The sequence below is a fragment of the Dermacentor albipictus genome, chromosome 8, assembly GCF_038994185.2.
Source record: "Dermacentor albipictus isolate Rhodes 1998 colony chromosome 8, USDA_Dalb.pri_finalv2, whole genome shotgun sequence".
In the NCBI taxonomy this organism is placed as follows: domain Eukaryota; kingdom Metazoa; phylum Arthropoda; class Arachnida; order Ixodida; family Ixodidae; genus Dermacentor; species Dermacentor albipictus.
In genome coordinates, this window is record NC_091828.1 from 57635016 (window position 1) to 57655164 (window position 20149).

The following is a 20149-nucleotide window of genomic DNA, read 5'->3' on the forward strand; positions in this document are numbered from 1 at the left end:
CTGATTGCATGTGTGCGCGACGCGAATGATGTAACACTTTGTGGAAGGCACGCGGATCCCAGCGGTTACTCTGGAACATTCAACGACTGTTGTATAAAAGCCGACGCATTTGACCTACTGATCAGATCTTCGACTATCGCCGACTGCGTTCGCCGCTATCGTTGTGCTTTAAGTGTAGCCTGTCCTTGTGGGCACATGTTCACCCGATAAAAGCTAGTTTTGTCTTTCACAGTATTGCTACTGTGTTCTTCAACGTCTTCGGCATCTACAAAAATATGCCAGTGTCGTTTGCTGCAAATGATAGTTGCCAACTTGCCTCGAACACCTTTGCCCCGCGGAAGGGATGCCAGCAGTCAACAGACTGCGTCGTCCAAACGGAGTGCCCGTGCGATCTGCTCGTCGAGGTTCAGCGTACACCAAAACTTGGGACACGATCCATTCACACGCATTTATTCATTTTAAAGTACCTTGCAGGTCCCAAGGGGAGAATTTCCCAGTAAAATGTTTGCGATCGTCGAGTTTATTACGTCCATTCGTACAGCATGCTTAAAAATGAAATCGTAAAGTTCTCGCGCTCCGCTAGAGACAACGTATTGAACAATTTTGCAGCCAGAGGTATATCAAAATCGAAAGCATTCTTAACGAAACCGAAACCAAAACAGCTAAACCACGCGTCTAAAATCTAGGAGTAAAAATTCGCCGTCTGATAAGCCGCTCAGGGTGCCGGCACCAGCGCAGTAGCTCGGCCGCAGGGCCCTACGAACGTATCCACTGTTTCGCGTTATGTTCCTCTATGACGGTCCTGCACGATCCGCCTTGGGCGTCTGCACCGGTCCGCACGCAGGAAGACGGGCGCGGAACGGACGGGCGTAGTGAGCAAGTTTGGGCCGTTTAGCAGCTGGCAAACACGCTGCGTCGAGGGGGGATATAAGTACCGTCGCGATGCAGCTGTCTCGAATGCATTCCCGCTGTTTCGTGCAGGTGGGTTCCCTTCAACCACTGCAATATAAAGAACAAGAAATTCGGGGTTTTACGTGCCCGCAAAAGTTATTTTCTATGTATAGGTACCGAATGTGTTGACTTGGTTACGTTATTGTGCTCGCCGGTGGTGTGAGTTGGATCCCGGGGCCCCAAGAGTTTTTAATACTGAAAGCCTTTAATAACTCTATTGAGGAGGTTCACCATTTTCAGATTGTCTTTCAACACTGGTTGCCGTAACTGGTGTAGCATTTACGAGAGCCAGGACCTTTTAGTGTGTTTCCTTTGGTTATGCGTCGTCGTAGCGACGTGTTAGCAGTTTGTGCGCAGTATTCCATCTGCTTGAAGTTACAAGTGTTCTACGTCCCGTAGACTTGGCTGAGAATAGTTCACGTCGTGTTTTTTCTGTGCGCATGTGTGTGTGTGATTCGAGAGAGGACCCACCAGGATTGTGCGATGGCCCTCTTTGTGGCTTCGCCCAGTACTAACTATGAAGACGCAGACCTGGAACTTTGGGCAGTATTCGCCATTTCTCGGGCATCTTTTGGGCAACGGTGTATAGAGAAACTGCGCATCATTGCTAAACTGGAAGAAGTAGACACAGACAACGAACGTGCTCAGCGCAGGAGCCGAGAGCTTTTTATAGCTGCAGCACTCTTTTTCGGCGATTATTCTGTTTGCGCATACCCCAGGGAAATTTCGTGGCACGAAGCAACCCTTCCGCACCTCCCTGGCAGTATATTGAAAGAGAACTGCAGAACGAACTGCTGAACTTTCGATTACATTGTGAATGTTTGTAAGTCAACCGTACGGCTAGACACGAACGAGCGACAAGCGATTTCATTAGATAAAAGGTGTAGCGATAGGGCTGTGTCTTCTCGCTCCCTCTGCTGAGGACAGATGTGCTGCCGATATCTTTGTTGTTGGCCGTCCTACGGTAAATGTTGCGTTCTCCTAGGTCTGCGCTATTATCTTACGCAGACTTGAGTTGCGTTGCACAAGTTTCCCCAGAGAACACTAAGTAGACGAGCGCTTGCGCTGTTTCGCAGCTGTATCTGGCATGGGTGCCCTGAACGGATGCCACATTGAAGTGTCCCCTCCAAAGGACCATGGCACTAATCACGTTAAATATAAAGGGCGGTACAGCGTTATAGTGTCGGCCATTGTCGACCACACATAAATGTTTATGCACACTAATATTGGGTCACCTGCAAGAAATCACGATGCAAGGATCTTCCGCCGGTCAAGACTTCCCAAGGTGTTGGCTGGGAGCTTGTTCATAAAAAAAACAATGGCAGTGCAGGGTTTTGAGTTGGTCCTGTGATGCTTGCTGACCAGGCCTTCGCTATGCAGCCGGCAATAATGAAGCTATATGCACAGCCTGGCCCGGTGGGTCACCTGCACAGGTTTTCAACAGCCAGCTGTTCAGCGCCAGGCGCGTATTTGCAAATACACGTGGCCGGCCTAAGGCCCGTTTCCGTACCTTGCGTCACATCAAGTGCGATATCGACACCGTGAACTGCATCATTCGTGCAAATTGTGTGCTGCATAAATTATGCGAGCAGCTTAATGACCGTTGCGACGCCACATGGGTTGATGCAATAAGAAATGAGGACACAAGACGACTTCAGCCAGCTTGCTCAACAAAGTGGGTGGAACCGCCTGCTGTTGTAGTAAGAAAAGCACTCGCCGAACACCTACATTGCAATATATGATCTTATGTGCGCATGCCCTGAAATTAATTTCTGGTTCATTAGAAGAGTTTAAACTTCTGGGTAGCTTAGCTTGTGCAAAAGATGATTGCTTCAGATGCCTCGGTCTCAATTCATTGTCACGCTAGTGTATTGATGCGACAGGCGTTGAACTTGACCAATAGGTTCATCATCGCGCTGATGTAAGTTTGCTGTATATACAAGCTGCTTCATTCGCGAGTGCACAAGGCATTCATATTCTCATATTATGAGATGTGTGCTTACAAGGAATACCATTTCGCTTACAAGGAATACCACTTGAGCACTTATTTGTCATTCACTTCATGTTCTCTATTTATTTGCAGCTTTCATGTGTTTCCTGTCTAACTCGTAAGTGGGAGCGTGTAAATGAAGAACTTATTATATTGCTGCGTTAGTGGACCTTGCTAGGCGAAAATGGCAAAAAAAAAGTGAAATAGGGCTTGGTGTATGCATGCATGACTACGTCGAAGCGGTTTTTTTTTTCAGCGGGTTTAGTGTCAAGTTAGTGCTGGTATAGATTGCAATTTTGGCATAAGGTTGTTTATTGTAATTTTACCCTTCGCGATTTTTATCAATTCTCATTTGCCACATAGTTCGCACTTGCAGATACAGTCTAAAACATTTTTAAATATGCCAGCAAGCCCAGCTAAAGACCCTTCTTCAGCTAATGCAGTTGAACACCTTTATATAGCAGCGCTTGGACCCTCTGAAATCATTCATTATACAGGTCGAATCGCTGCGAAAGTCACACACTGCTTACAATAGAACTGGGGCAGAATTCCTTCGTTACACCGGTCATGTGGTTGTAGAGGCGCGAGAGTGATATAATTCGCTGTGTGGGGTTCTTCCTGGTAGTTGAGTAAGATTGACCAGCATGTGAAACAACAGATTATGAACGGTTTTATTGACTTTTTGTCTTTGGATCGAAATATTTTCCTATCATGCGCATAATTGTGGCATTCATGTCACTGCATTACGCTCGGAGGTGCACAAGCCTTCGCATTATCTTGTGCCGTTCCTTCTCCGACTTCCTGGCATGCAACATTTCTTCTTTGTGGCTGGTCAGGAGCGTCTGCACAATAGTGAATGGCCGCTGACGAACGGTTGCAACATTGCTTGTGCCAGCACTAGTATCCCCATCACTGCCATCAATGATTTTCCTAGTGTCCAAGTCCCATGCTGTGCCACCTATACTGCAGAAAGGCGAGAATGCTTCGTCAGGGATGGCATGTCTACTTGCAGTAGAAGTAGCTACTGGCTCAGAGGCTGCCATGTCGCTGTCAGCTTCGAAAGTTAAACTGTCCTCACAAGATCCAATCACTTGTCCACCTTCAGGCAGCTCTCTAAACTCTGGCACCTGTGCAAGGCAAAGTATTAAAAACAGTGTGGTATGCTACACACAACATTTTCACATTCGCCTTACTAAAATGCAGTTTTGTTACTCCTCAATATATCGCACATTGAAATTATGTTCTCGCAAAACTTGCAGTTTTGCTTCGAGTGCACCTATTGGTCCGTTATCAGCACAACGAATGAAAGAAATAAAAAAAAAACATGGATGGGGTAAATCTGTGAATCAGCCAATCATACCATGAGCTCAAACAATCGCTTATACACTGCTTCCCATGACGCACTGCTGCTTGGAATAAACAGTGGATGCTTGCTGCTTGTTCGGACTTTTGAACTTTTCTGCCGACTTGTACCAGTTCTCGCACTGTTGTCGGCCAATTGCATGCAGCAAAGGTAATAGTTCATCGTGTTTGGCTGCATGAGCTGCCTTTTTATTTAGGACAAATAAGAGAACAGTCAGGTTATTGCATATATGAGTATATATCAAGCAACTTTGGGTTGAAATATTTCATGAAGCCTTCACTATAGCGTCTGTCATAACCTGAGTGCCGCTTTGGGACATTGGATATCAATCGTTTACCATGTTTTGTTTTCCTTTTTAATATTGCAGAAATAGTGTGTTCTTTTAAGAGCAGAGCTGTTTAAGCTTGAGTTCCAGCCATGCCCGGCAAAAGCTCAAAACTTGGCGCACATAGACAAAGGGAAGTGGAGTAGAGGAAAGGCTACGCGAGACATAGAGAGGCACCAGCTAGGAGCGCGCGTCGTGGCGCAGGTGTTTAGGTAAGAAGGCACGCAGACCGGGATTGGCTGCGCCTAGCGATGGCCTATGCTCTGACGTGCATTTGCACTCCTAGTTGAGAGACGCGGCGTGCGCCGGCGGGACCAGAGCCCGATTCACCGATATGATGGAGAGAACTAGGAAGGTGCTCTCTCCCGATGAAGAAGAGAAGCGATGGCGGAGGAGGAGGCGACAAATGAGAGGCCGCACAGGGCGCGGAGAGGAGAGGCGATGGACAGCTGTTTCTGTGCGGCGCCCCGTTTCGCAAAATGGAATCCTCGTCCCGAGCGCCAGCTGGAGCTTGCGCGACAATGCATTCAAAGAATCGGCAGTGCCGCCGACTGCCGCCTCGCCCGCCGCCGCTGCTTACGCAACATGGCGGCGGTTGCTGCTGCCTCATCGACACAGCTGCTTGCAGACGTCGCAACCTACCATTACCACCACGTTAAACGTTCACGTCCATCACCACGGATTTCCTCCAAATGCAATTCGCAGTGGGTGCTCTCCGATTTGTCGTCCCGGACCAGCTCAGGGCTGCCCGAGTACAGCCTAAAAACTAACATCCTTAAGGGTGTACATGACTTGTCCCATAGGTGACACCCTTTTTGGGTATATTGCTACACCCCAAGCAAAGGGGTGTAAAGTAACACCCCACAAAGAAAAGGGTGTTACAATGACGACACATTGCCTATAGCAGTTAAATAAAACGCACCCTTAAAGACAAACAGCAACACACGCAACAAACAAGCAACACCCTTCCTATATGGGTGTAACACCGGCACCACCCTTTCAATATGGGTGTAGCATGGACAACACCCTTCCAAAAGGTTGTTATCCCAGCAAGTATTTCATTGTTCACTACAGCCATGTAGTCAAAGTTAATGGAGGGACTAGCTGTTGTGAATGCTGCCTAGCCTTAGCTATGCTACTATCTTGTTCAGTATGAGCCAGCATGTGTGAGGCGTCGCCAAACTGCGCTTCTTGTCTATCATGTGGTAGTACATATAATGCGCGACCCTTTCAGGAAAAAATTTAGGTTTCACAATCGCAGCACTGCACACACCCCATGCTTTTCATCTTCCTTTGCAGTGACAGTACACTGCTGGCAGGATGCAGAGTGCAATAACAAAGCGTGCCGCACTAAAGACACGGGATGTCCCGCTCCTTGGCGCACCAGTACTTATCACTCCATGGAAAAAGCGCACAACGAAAAGCATGATGTCATATGGATTTCTGAAATAATTTGAAACCTCCACTTTTCTTGGTCAAGAATTCTCGCAGCAACACCAGCTCGACCAGGAGGGAAAGCCACCGCAGCTCATTGTTGTGGTTCATATTGAATGCAATAGAGCACAAGCAATGCATGGATTGGCGACGGTAGCCAGTGCAGTACTACAGAAGCATACATTTACCTGTAAAGCAGACAGTTTTTGCCCTGTTTTAAGCACAAGTTTTATACCTCTATTCATTAAAGTTGTCATTATCTCCACAGGCTGCGTGTACTAGTACCTTCACATATATAATGACCTAAATGTATCACTGAAAGCCAAAGAACAAAGTTCAATAAAGCGTTTCAACAGAGAATAATGTTTCAGCATGTACAAACAAAACTGCATATGTAGCTGTACATGCTGTTTATTATATAAGCATGCGCTACCCGAATAACAATCAGCTAGTCTATGGTTACATAACAGAATCATTGTGAAATTCGCGACGAAATATCAGAAGGAAAGTATTTATTATTCCACTAAAGCGAATTGGGTACATAATAAACATTGAATATTTCAAAAATAACCATACTAATACAAAGACATAAGCACAGAATAATGGCATAGGCTTGTTTAAATAAATTTTAACCGGAAAAGTTTTTTTAATAACCTCACTACAAACTATCAAATGTTTTCACTCGTAAAGCACTGCATCTTATCATAAAGTACGATAATAACCAGCCACATGAGTAAGAACAAGTCGGAGTGTGTCTATGTAAAAAAACATGACTAGTAAAAGTTCAACATGAAAACTATTGATAGTAAAGACACACTTCGCTCAGTAGAAGTAACTGAAAACTGTTGCAAATATAAAAAAACAGCATAAACACTGGGCAGGAGAGAGCACTGACTGTTAGTTATAGTTGCAATGCACACACTAAATCTAGACATAAGTCAAGAGTAAACTGCCGGAAACGGTCATGTCTCTGCACGAGAGACCACTGAGGAACAAAAGGCATACCTTTTATAATTGTACAAACCTGTACAAACATGTTTGTACAAACAAAACTGCAAGAAACAAACCTTTTATAATTCCATCTCATAGATTACTGGATCTAATTAAACTTTAGACACATGACCCCTTGTGTGTCACAAACGCACTCTTGTCAATACTTATGCATGATTACAAGCCTTGGTGGAAGAATGACTTGCACTAATGTTTTGAAGAAACACCGGTAAAAATGCTGCTTGTTCTCAACTTTCTGTCGTGACAGCACACTTGTGTGCAGTTGTGAATGCAGTTGCCTATAGAGCTCAAACACCATGTTTTGGCCGCACAGGTACCACCTACCGAACACCTGGTTCAATATAGCTTGCATCCTGGAGTGTGCAGCCACACTGATGGCACAGCATTCATTTTTACCTTGCCAGTTTACAAAGCATCAGCAGCTGTTATCATCTGCGACTGCTCACAAAGGTACCATAAGGTCAGGTAGCAAACACAGAAACCACGTAGCAAAACTTTCAGACTGCACTTTGCGAGTCGAGGTGTGTAATTTGTGCTTTAGTTCGGCAGCACTGCCACAGTCAGAACTGTTCATTGCAGCTCCTAAAGTTTCAACCACATCGACAAAATGAATCAGGACACCCGCCGTGGTTGCTCAGTGGCTATGGTGTTGGGCTGCTGAGCACGAGGTCGCGGGATCGAATCCCGGCCACGGCGGCCGCATTTCGATGGGGGCGAAATGCGAAAACACCCGTGTGCTTAGATTTAGGCGCACGTTAAAGAACCCCAGGTGGTCAAAATTTCCGGAGTCCTCCACTACGGCGTGCCTCATAATCAGAAAGTGGTTTTGGCACGTAAAACCCCAAATATTATTAAAATGAATCAGGACAGTTCCTTCAGTGCGGTGGAAGATGCTCAGCTGCAAGCTTTCTAGAACCATGAATTATCAGCAGACAGTACCAGTACAGCCCGTAGCACATATTTAAATTGTACATTTCACACACAGCATCTGGGGTGTATTTAGCTATAGAGGCAAGGATGCATAAAGTAAGACCACGTTTTGTGACAGGCATGCTGGACACTTTGTCCCCTGAAATGCAAGTGCCCTTTGCTATTTCAAAGCCTGTAGTGTTTTTACATCTAAATGAGTACTGAATACATGGTAGTAACATGGAGGCGACAAAAAAAAGCGATCAGCCATCAACTGTGTGGCAAATCTGGGTGCAAGCTATTTTCTTATCAAATATACCTGTACGCATTGCAGCCAATGTGCTCCCAAGATGTATGAGGCATAATTCATTGCAGGGCTGTTAGCTGTCAGCTTGATTTCATATGGCATGACTAGCAATGAATGACTGCACTTTGAAGCTCAAGTGAATATGCGCTTATTGTTTACCAAAGCTCTTTTTTACTCGGACAAGACGATCTTAGGATATTTATGCTCTTGATGCTTTTTTCCCATTTTCAATCTTTTGAAACGTGTATACTGTAGTCATGAAAACAAATATGCTACAACTGGCGTGTGGTACGTTTTTCGTCTTATTTTCTAGCAGCTCATTGAAATGAGCCACGACGACAAATTCAAATGCTGCTACCTCATCATACATTCAAATTTCTCAAACACTAACAAAGCCAGATAGGCACTAGAGTGAGCATCACTTAAATACACTAAACACTGGTTTAAAAGTTATTGCACCGCTTTGCGCCAGGTAAAAATGTTAAAAGCACCAAAAATGTTCAGATTCTACGGCCAACAGTGAAAAGTGAATTAAAAAATCATTAAGCTTCTTTAAAGGTGTTCAGAAGCTTTACAACTGCCAGTCTTGGTGACGCACATGCTGATGGATGAGCAGCCATTCCACTGAGACGAGAATGTTGAGGGCTTCACATGGAAGTCTGCGAGACACTGAAGATTAGTTCTTGGTCCACATGACGAAGGTTGCTTGCATACACAACGTCTGGGCCACCATACTGAATGCATGGTGTTACCGGGACTTTTTCTCCCTGCATTGTGGTAAAAAAGCATGGTTAAGTTTAGAGGATATTTAAACATTTCATAAAATTGTTCTTATACGTAAAATTTTGTACTGTGTCATTCATTATCACGGTTCATTACAGCAACATATTTCATATATAAGCAGGTAGAATTATCAGCTTGGTGAACTTGTACAAGCTCGTCTGAGGCAAGAAATCGAGTTTGACAAAGACAGCCTCAACATTTTTTATTGAAAAAGGAGCACCTCAGATGACAAGCAGTCCTGTGAGTCGGAAGTACATAGTTCATGAAAACAAGTTAATAATGGCGTAGTGATCCTGAAAAAAATAAATGATAAGCACCTAAGCATAAGTATGCTGCCTAGCCTTAGCTATGGTACTACCTTGTTCAGTATGAGCCAGAATCTGTGAGGCGTCGTCATATTGCGCTTCTGGTCCGTCATGTGGTAGCATAACGTGCGGCCCTTTCAGGCAAACAATTTAAGGTTTCGCCATTGCAGCAAGGCACACACGCCATGCTTTCGTAATCTTCCTCTGCACTGATAGTACACTGCCGGCAGGATGCAGAGCGCAATAACAATGCGCGCTGCACTAAGGACACAGGATCTCCCGCACCTTGGTGCACCAGTACTTATAACTCCGTGGAAACAGCACACAGCCAAAAGCATAGTTACATGCATTTCGGAAATGATTAAAAACCTCCACTTTTCTTGGTCAAAAATTTTCGCAACGCCAGCTCGACGAGGAGGGAAAGACACCACAGCTCGCTGCTGTAGCTCATATTGAATGCAATAGAGCGCAAGCAATGCATGTATTGGCGACGGTAACAAGTGCAGTACTACAGAAGCATACGTTTGCCTGTCAAGCAGTTTTTTGCCGTTTTAAGCACATATTTTATACCTCTATTCATCAAAGTTGTCATTTATCTCCACGGGATGCTTCTACTAGTACCTTCACATATATGACTTAAAGGTAGCACTGAAAGCCCAAGAACAAAGTGCTTCCACGTCGAATAATCTTTCAGCATTTACGAACAAAACAGCATGTGTAGCTGTGCATGCTGTTCAATATGTAAGCATGCACTATTTTCTGAAATATACGTATGCTCCATTTACTGACAGTGACCTGCTTATACCCAATAACTTCGTGTATTTTTCACCATAATAATAATATTTGGGGTTTTACGTGCCAAAACCACTTTCTGATTATGAGGCACGCCGTAGTGGAGGACTCCGGAAATTTTGACCACCTGGGGTTCTTTAACGTGCACCTAAATCTAAGCACACGGGTGTTTTCGCATTTTCGCCCCCATCGAAATGCGGCCGCCGTGGCCTATTTTTCACCATGTGCTTGCATTGAATATTCTACAGGCATTGTAAGTTAAGCTACCAGAATAACAATCAGCTAGTCTAAGGTTACCTAATTGAACAAAATCATTGTAAAATTTGTGACGAAATGTCAGAAGTATTTATTTCATTCAAGAGAAATGGTTACATAATAATGTTTGCACATTTTAAAAGTAAAAAGGAAGATGAGTAAAACCATACCAATACAAAGACATAAGCACCGAATAATGGCACAGGCTTGCTCAATTAAATTTTAAGCAGAACAGTTTTTTTAAATAACCTCACTACGAACTCTCACATGTTTTCATTTGAAAAGCACTGCATCTTAATATAAAGCACAAAAATAGCCGGTCACATAAGTAAGAACAAGTCTGAGTGTGTCTTTAACACAAGGATAAAAAGTTGGGCAAGTTGGTACAGTAACCTGATCTTGGATTGTAGCGCGAAGTGACATATCTATATATATATATATATATATATATATATATATATATATATATATATATATATATATATATATGTGTGTGTGTGTGTGTGTGTGACTGCAAAAAACCGCAGCACGTGTAAATGAATATTGAATACATAGTAGTAACATGAAGACGACAAACAAAAGCTATCAGCCATCAACTGCGTGGAAAATCTGAGTGCAAGCTATTCTCTTATCAAGTATACCTGTAGGCATTGCGACCAATGTGCTCCCAAGATGTATGAGGCATTAGTCATTGCAGAGTTGTAAGGACATGACAATCCTAGGATGATTATGTTCTTGAGGCTTTTTTCCCCACTTTCCATCTTTTGAAACATGTATACTTTAATCTTGAAAACAAAAATGCTACAACTGGCGTGTGATAAGTTTTGCATCTTATTTCCTAGCAGCTCACTGAAAAGAGCCACGATGACAAGTTTAAATGCTGTTACCTCATCAGACATTCAAATTTCTTAAACACAAACAAAACCAGATAGGCATTAGAGTGAGCATCACTTAAATACATTACACTGGTTTCAAGTTATTGCACCACTTTGGGCCAGGTAAAAACGTTAGAAACATCAAAAATGTTAAGATTCTACGGATAACCATGAAAACTAAATAAAAAAATCATTAAGCTGTCTTAAACGGGTACAGGAGCTTTACAACTGGCCATCTTGGTGATGGACACGCAGATAGATGAGCAGCCATTCCACTGAGACGAGAATGTTGAGGGCTTCGCATGGAAGTCTGTGAGACACTGCAGAGTAGTTCTTGGTCCACATGAAGGAGGTTGCTTGCATACACGTCTGGGCCACCATACTGAATGCAGTGTTACCGGAACCTTTTCCCCCTGCATTGTGGTAAAAAAGCATGGTTAAGTTTATACGATATTTAATATGCAAAAAAAAGAGGTGAGGCATGCAGACAGGACACGGACAGGAGTAGAGAAGTGAACACAAACGCGAAAAACATGAAAATTTTCATTAAATTGTTTTATTAGATAAAATTTTTACATTGTGTGTCATTCATTATGAGGGTTCATAACCGCAACACATTTATTATATAAGCAGGTAGAATTATCAGCTTGGTCAGTTTGTTCAAGCTCGTTTGAGGCAAGAAATCGAGTTTCACAAACACAACCTCAACATTCTTGATTGAAAAAGGAACACCTTAGATGACATGCAGTCCTGTGAGTGGGAATTGCACAGTTCAAGAAAAACAAATTAGAACTCACAGACCGATCCTGAAAAAGGAATAAGCACCTGCTACTGCAAAAAGCGAATTAATTGGTAGGTTTTAGTAGCACAAGGGCATCTTTGGCCAATGAGCGCCAAGTCTATATTGCAAAAGATAATGTTAGTGCATCTTTACAAAGCAAATATATAAAGATGACTAATGCCTCTCTGCACTAGTTGCTTTGCTCTAGCGTGAAGTCATTTTAATGCATGCACACGTACGTACACATGCTACACCCAAGTGTAACAGCTGCAGAATTAAAATTGGGCAGCAACTAAGTCGCAACCTTTAACCATTGATCACAAGTTGTACTAGTGACTGGAGGTAGTACCAATATCGCCAATGACTAGTTGCACTCTTTCTGCCCGACGTTATGCTGCTCTTGTTGTCAAAGATGAGTTACAGTCGGCATTGAGGGAAAGCTGCCCTCAAGAGCAGCTCTTATTTTTGTGTTATTTCTAACCAGAGACCAATGCAGTAATATATTTTTAGAAAGAAAATGACACCGAAAATTGAGTACGTAAAACATTTGGTACATTTTCCGGAATTAACTTGGGGGTTAACAGCTAAAGCGGCAATCCAGACACTAGAACATGTTTTGACATGTTTGCTACCAGTGAATACTGGAAAATATGTTGGCATTCTGTAGTTTTGTCCAACAATGCAAAAGGGATTCTTAATAACTGAGGAAATAAATGAAAAAGTATCATGACGTATATTTCGTGAATGTAATGCAGAATCACTCAACTTCTGATGCCATATAATCTCCACTTGATTAACCTGCACTTTCTGAACTAGTTCAGGAGGTACTGCATTTCACTACTCATTCCACCAGTTCAACGTGGTAGCAACTGCACGTTGTGATTTGTTTTACTTAGTGCAGGCTATGTACATGGCGAGTTCACAGCATTCCCTGCACTCGGCCGAAAGGTAGTGCATGTTTACGCAGCAGGTGTGGTGCCGCTTCTGCACGAGCGAGGCGCAGAAATCAGAGTTTCATACAATAATTACTAGAGGGAACTCTGACGTTAGTGTCCACAGGAGATCAAACAAGAACGGCTGTACCAGCATGGAAATTATGGGAAGTACATGGATTTGTCTAAACTTCGTCTGTTTGGCTTCAAACAGCTTTCTGACTTTGTATTCTAGTCATTTTCAACAATATACTGTGTAATAAATAAATAAACATTAAAATCGTCCGACGACATGATTCAAACACAGGAACTCTAGAACAGAAGTCTGATATTGAAACCATTAAGCAACGGAGGCATGTAACGACAAGCGAGTGCAACGCCCTGATGAATTTATCGCGGGCATACTAGTGCCTTGAGACGCTTGGTGCCCTTCGATTTGGCTACCTGGACAAGCTCAATCGTTGCAATTATTAGCAATTGTGCGTGTTGGCGCCGTCTTCTGCACTTCGAAGAGTATAGACTGCGCTGAAATTTACGACAATAAGATTTATATAGCGTATAATATACAAAGCGACAAGAACGTCTGAATTCACAAGCACGAATATCAGACAAATCCATGTGCTTCCCATCATTCCCATGGTGGTACGACTGCAGCGCCAGAGTTCCCTCTAGTAATTACTGTAAGAAACTCTATGGCAGAAATAACCGAAGTGCCTCGCATTTTGTTCTGGAGTAATAAACTAAGTTTTGCTGGTCCCATAAATCTTACTGGTCATTAATTCCAAGTTTTAGTGCAGTCACATGTCTAGTAGGCAATTGTATTTTGCATAAACATTGCAAAGCCAACTGTGATGAAAGTTCACTCTGGTAAATTGTTTATGATCGAGTAGCATAGACTACTGAAGCAATCTCTGGAAGGCAAGTGAAGTAATTTTCTTATTAGCAGCCTTTAAACAGCATTCGAGCATTAGACACATGCACGTCAGATATGCAGATAATATTTCCTTGACTAAGCAAGAAGCGATGCTTCATGTTCCACGAGGCTACTTCTATCAAAGCAGTATTGGTGCTCTCTAAAAACAATGCCAATGCAGATGATCCAAATATTTTTCAGGGGCAACAGCTATGCCTGAAATCATGCTAGATTAGTTTTTTTAAACACATGCTCGGACCATGTTAGAAGTGCTTCTTAAAATCCTCCTATTTATTAGACTAGTCATATATCTGTACACAAAGGCTACTAATTAGGTCCCATGCTATATCATCTTAACAAAAACTTCACTTAGTAATACACATGCTGTGATAAGATTTGAGACCACATTGAGATGCTGAACAAGGTGAATTCATTATTTTTAAAATGAAGCTCCTGTTCTTCCAAACGAGAAGAACGGATACTGAGGGTCAAAATTTTTCTGAATCACAGCTGGAAGATGCCAGGGAAGGCACGTGGAAACTTATTTGAAATTTTCTATTTAAATGTAGAAATGATAAAAGGAAATGAAAATGGTAAAAAAAACAGGCATGGGGGGAGAACGAACCTACAGCCTTTGCATTAGGCATGCGATGCACTAACCACTGTGCCACCGAGGCAGCATTCAACCGTCCACAATGGCCCCTCAGATTGTCGACGCTCGAACACGGCCGTAGTACCACAGTGGTTAGTATATCACATGCGTAATGTGAAGGTTATGGGTCCGTTCCCCACCAAGAGGTGGATATCTTTTAATCCACTTTCACTTACCTAGAATTCATCATTTCTATACTTCATATAAAAAACTTAAAACATGTTCCTCTATGCTTTCCTTGGCCTCATTATCTGCTGGCTTCTTCCAGTTCTGTTACTTCCAACACTTTTACATATTCTAATCTGGTAAGTAAACAGTTCTGTATGATGCTGGAATGCAATATGAAACATTATTGCAGGGCCGTGTTATGTAGAATGCCTTACATTGCCCAGGCAAGGTGTATTTATGTCAATCTGAAAAAAAAAACAATTCCCACTCTAGGCAGAAATGCTGTGTACTGCTGTGTGCAACAGGGTTTAACGAAAACAACTTGTTCAGAAATAAAGCCACCAAACAACGAGGAAATATGTAAACTAGATGAAAATTTGTGCAGTTGCATGTTAAAAATTTAGCACAGCAACAGATGTATACATAATGAAGGAAGCGCGAGGATGGTTTATTTTGGACACACGGGGCAATATACTTGAAAGATGCATATGAGCTTAGATGTGGAGAAATATTGTTTATGTAGCAGCTAAACTACGAACAGGCCTAGAACACACTGATGCAAGGTGTCGAGCATGTAAATCTTATCATGCCCTTAAGTGAAAGAAACATGGCTGTTTCTCATGATTTGCTACATATGGCTGACTCACACAACTTAGCCACTTCTATATATGCCTTGTAATTACCAGGTGGTCTGTATGACATGTGCAAGCTTTAAATATGTACAAGTGCCACGTAGCTGGACAGCACCAAGGCAATGTCGTTTGCCATCGTTTTGAGGAAGTGAAAGCAATTCTTACATTTCTTCTAATTAGTTAATTAGTTAGTAACGATTACTTAACTGCTCAAATATTATATTCAAAGCAAAAGTGTCAGTGCGAAAATTGTACAGCATCCTGAAAAATTCCCAATCCAGCTTTCTACTGCTCAATAGGTGCAACAAATTTTTCTTTCAAGCTAGAAAGAAGCCAGTGAACACATGCAAGAAGTGCCGTGCAACTAACTGCTCGTGCACCTGAACACCATTTGGCTCCTCCTTTCATGCTTGAAAAAAACTTTTTGAAAAGAATATTTTAGAAATTGATTAATTATTGTTGACTATGTTTTAGGCAAAATGCATGAAATAGTGTGACTGCCACCGCCATTTTCGGCGACATGAATTGACTCCATTTTCATGTCCAAATCCAGCTATACATGGTGCGTGTTTTGACCTGGTTCTGTAATTTAGGCTGGTTTTGACTAATTGAAGCTTCGCACTTTAATAATGGAGTCAGGTTAAAAATGAATTGGTACATAAACGGCCACTGACAGTACTACATACTCCTTTAACTTAGTGCAAAGTGCTTGTGAGCCAAGAAGTTGGTAGTTCTAAGCAGTATTTCTCATTTTGACCTGGTGTAATAGCCCACTTACTATGATGCCATGCTGCTCAGTCATGCTGGTCCCAGCTTCAATCTAGGCCATGGCAGCTGCCCTCCAATGAGGGTAAAATGCAATACCGCTTATGCACTTAGATTCAGGTGTACATTAAAGAAGCCAGGTTATCAAAACTTTAGGTTTGGGGATGTAAAAGCCCATAATTTAATTTTAAACTCTAAAAGTGCTTTATTATGAGCAGGTGCATCATTTTGAGCTTTTACTGCACTGCCATGGCACCAAGAAGCTCCAAGTAAATAAAAACAATTTCTTAGACAATGTACATATCTTGCAAACATTTACAAACACTTCTCTGCATGCACCTCCGTTGCTGTTATATTTAGATCCGTATGCCAAGGCGGGCTATGATGTTAGAACATGTTTCAAATTTTTTTTTACCGCTTTAAAGTTGTTGGTTATTTTGCATCTCACTGTGTGTCGAACGCACATTTCAGTGCATCAATTTCTTCAGAAAGTGCACTCCTCTTTATTTATTTGTGCATGCAAAAGGGTTCAGAACTGCTTTCTGAAGGTCTGTATAACAAGCAAAAAACAATTCTATGTAGGCTGCACAAAGAGAAAGGATTGGTTTGTAAATATGTTATTTAGTTCTTAAAAAAAGAGGCAGCTGTCAGTATTCTGTTCCAAAGTAAAAATTGCCCCTACCTGGCTCTGCTTCATTTTGCAATGTTGATGGTCCATTCGGGGGCACTCAACCGATAGGCTGCACTTTGGCGATGTCGGGTGTGCTGTCGCCAGGCCCAAGGTCGATCGACATCCTCACCAAAAGTAGAGTCCAAACGCTATAAAAGAAATATCTCATCATTTTGCTATCAGTTTTGTCATCTTGCGTGTTTCACACACGGCCGTCAGTGAAATATTTCGTCACTTGGATACTGAAAGAAATTCAAGCATTTTCTGGCAGCCAAGCTGATGATGATGATGTGTGGTGTTTTATGGCGCAAGGGCCAGGTTTGGCCAAAGAGCGCCATGACAAGTGGTAATGTTGACGATGTATTATGGAAGATGTGACTTGGCTGTAAACTGGCCTAAAAATTGTCGATGTGAAGTGCGTAAAATCTACGTGCTATAACATTATGGCGATGACTAATGACAAATACTATTAACATTAAAATCCATCATAGAAGAATGATGCAAAATAGAAAATATATAGAATGGTAAAATTACTTGGAGCACTGCTGCCTCGCGGGAGCCCTTGAAACACAAGGGCCTAGAGGCATGTGCTATACGAAAGAGCTATCACAGCGGCATCCTCTGAAGAGAAGGTGGCAGCCAAGCTGAATACACAGTAAATGGAGAACATTAAAGAGCAGATGCAGTTGTCACATTAGATTGATCAAGTACAGCAGAAATGGAAAATAAATCAGTGATACTGTGTCTGTTGGCTTTGAATGCAAGAAACGTAAAAACAGGGCCTTGCAGCCACGCCACTTTGAATTTCCCGCGTTTGCTACACCTCACAAGTTTGGCATCGTCCGGTACTCGGGGATAGTAACCGCTTAAAATCAAGATGAACGAGCGTCAGCATAAATGAACAGGATACTTAACCGGGCAATATAGGCGCATAAAACAACTCACGTAGCGAAGCTACTGTCAATTACCCGATGACGCATCTGGGGGCGGTGCAGTTTGGGCGAACAATTCAAAAAGGAATGCGAATTTCACTTGTTTCACGCCTACTAAGCTAACACAGAATTTGAGTTTTTTACTAAACTATACTGGATATTTACGCTCCGAATAAAACGCTGGAAATTTTGTTACCTCACATTGCATACGTATGAGTGAGGAAATTGCTTTTATTGTGTTCTACCCAGACGGCACGCAGCAGCTACCACTCTCATGCAACAAAAGCATGAAAGTGGTACTCGTGACACCGAAAACAAACATATACAGCGCCAACGTTACGCCCCTTAGAGTTGGAACTAAGCACGATCAAGCCATTTAGTTTTCTAGCTTTCATAACGCCATAAACACGACCAAACATCGAGCGAAAAAATTCTGCTCTCGAAAATTATTACTGCTTCCATTTATACACCTATCGCTGCCACAAGCAAACGCCAATGGGCTAGCTATCCACAAGCCGCAGATTAGACTGACAGCAACATATTACGGTAACGTAAAACAATTTCCACGCTGACTTAGCATCCGCGGTGTGCTCTAAGTGCCAAAGTTCTCGTTTTCCGCTCAAAATTCACACCATGATCACGGGCACTGCATCTTTCACATGAAATATTGCACGCTTTGCTCCGGAGCTCAATAGGAGGGCGAAACGCATTTGCACGTACCTGAAATCCGCATGCCGGAAACCCGTCGACGCTTCCGAGAACGGGGCGCACAGCCATACACCCGTACGGCGGCTTGACTTGGACGTGAGGCACTTCTATCAAACATTTCACATGCGACATGTTTCACACCGATTGCGCAAGCACCAGAAAATGACGCAGGCCGCATTGCGACGCCGAGCAGACGTGCAACCACCGATGAGCTGTGTGCGCGGATTGCAGAGAACAAAACCATACAAAACGTTAGGCGCGAGAAGATGGCGGCTCTCGTTGCGGAGACGACGCGGACGAAGCAATGACGCGCGAATGAATGTTGCCAACAGTTGGTTCCGCGTTATGCCGGCGGTGGTGGCTTTAGTGGCGTGTGTTGCGGCTGTCTAAATTTTTATTTCTTTTCCCCAAACAGTATAGCTAAGATCAGTTCTTTGTTTGAATTTTTAGTTGTGTCGTTTGGCATTATCTTTGTCTTTTTATGCTATTAAGCGGCCAATTATGGCCTCTCAGGTTCGCGCGCGCCAGCTTCGCGCGCAAATCTCAGAGGCCATAAGACAACTCGTTAGAAAATGCCGTTATTGTCGTTGTTAACGCTTCATCATCCTCTCGAGATAGAAAAGTAGTGTCCCTTTTCCTGGGGTTGGGAGGGGGCGATCAAGACGGCATCGCTCAGCGGGGGGTGGGGGAGTAGGTTGGTGTTGGTTCTTATCGCGAAATTCGCGAACCCTGCGATTTTTTTTAATAACGTAAGCATTTCTATACTTCCCCAACAAGAAAAACCATCCGTCCGTCAGTCCGTACCGCACGATATCTTTCAATATAGAACCCGCAGCAGCGAGTGAATTCACCTTCGTGCTAGCTCTCGCTTCAAGGCTTCAACGCGACCGAAGCGGCGAGAACACTGCGCTCACGAAGCTTTCAGCTTATGCCGCACTATGCGCTTTTCGCAGATCACTTTCAAGATAGGTGTGCGCGCGTCTGTTTTCAAAGCGAAGTAAACGGTGAGAACACAGCGCGTGAAGTTTTCAGCAGTGGGCACACTCTGTCCACAATGCAGTTCGCTTTCAAGATACGGTTCGCGCGGCCGTGGCACAAGCAGCCGCCGCCGGGGAGCGGTTGATAATGGTTCGTCGCGGATGAGGAGGGCTAAAGAGCGATAACGGCTCAAAACGAACGGAACGTCACCAGCGCGCCTGGCCCCGCCACCTGCAGTACTTTGCTTGCGCTGCCGACCAGAGCAGCCCGTGTCGCCGCAGCGCTGGCGCTTATACTTGTCGGATCAAGTCTCATAACATTGATAACGACAAGGACTGCGTGTAGATGAGGAAGAGTCACAATGCTTACGCACACTTAGACAAATCCGAGAGGAGTTCATGGGTGATTTTTTTACCGGAAATGTACAGTCAGCGGTGGGACCCAGAGTTGACAATGCCTGTAAGAGGGGTGCCAAGATTTTTTTCCTTTGTGAGAGTCTTGCCCAGCTCCCAAAGATCTGCTCAAGCTAAGACTTTCTGATGGCTGTATGTGTTTTTTTTTTATTGTCGCATGCCCTCGAACCGCTACGAATCCTACAGTGTAATCGCATTAATGCAGTATTCACGTCCAAAGGGAAATGCAGCCGTTAATTGGGCTGCCTAAGGTTTGCGGCCCGGCGGCAGCTGCCCTCCCGTCCCCCGTTTCCGTTGACAAGTTA

At 43.4% G+C, this 20149-nt stretch overlaps 1 protein-coding gene and 1 long non-coding RNA gene across 2 annotated transcripts in view; one reads left to right on the forward strand and one right to left on the reverse strand.

Annotated features, from left to right (window-relative positions):
- LOC139048446 (uncharacterized) overlaps positions 1-20149 on the forward strand; it is a 105712-nt gene that overhangs the window by 3629 nt on the left and 81934 nt on the right. The gene's annotated exons all lie outside the window — the stretch shown is intronic.
- LOC139048444 (uncharacterized) lies at positions 10938-19012 on the reverse strand. Its single transcript, XR_011507705.1, has 3 exons — positions 18466-19012; positions 16826-16962; positions 10938-11713 (listed from the first exon to the last, which is right to left on the reverse strand). It is a non-coding gene; the product is annotated as an uncharacterized lncRNA (long non-coding RNA).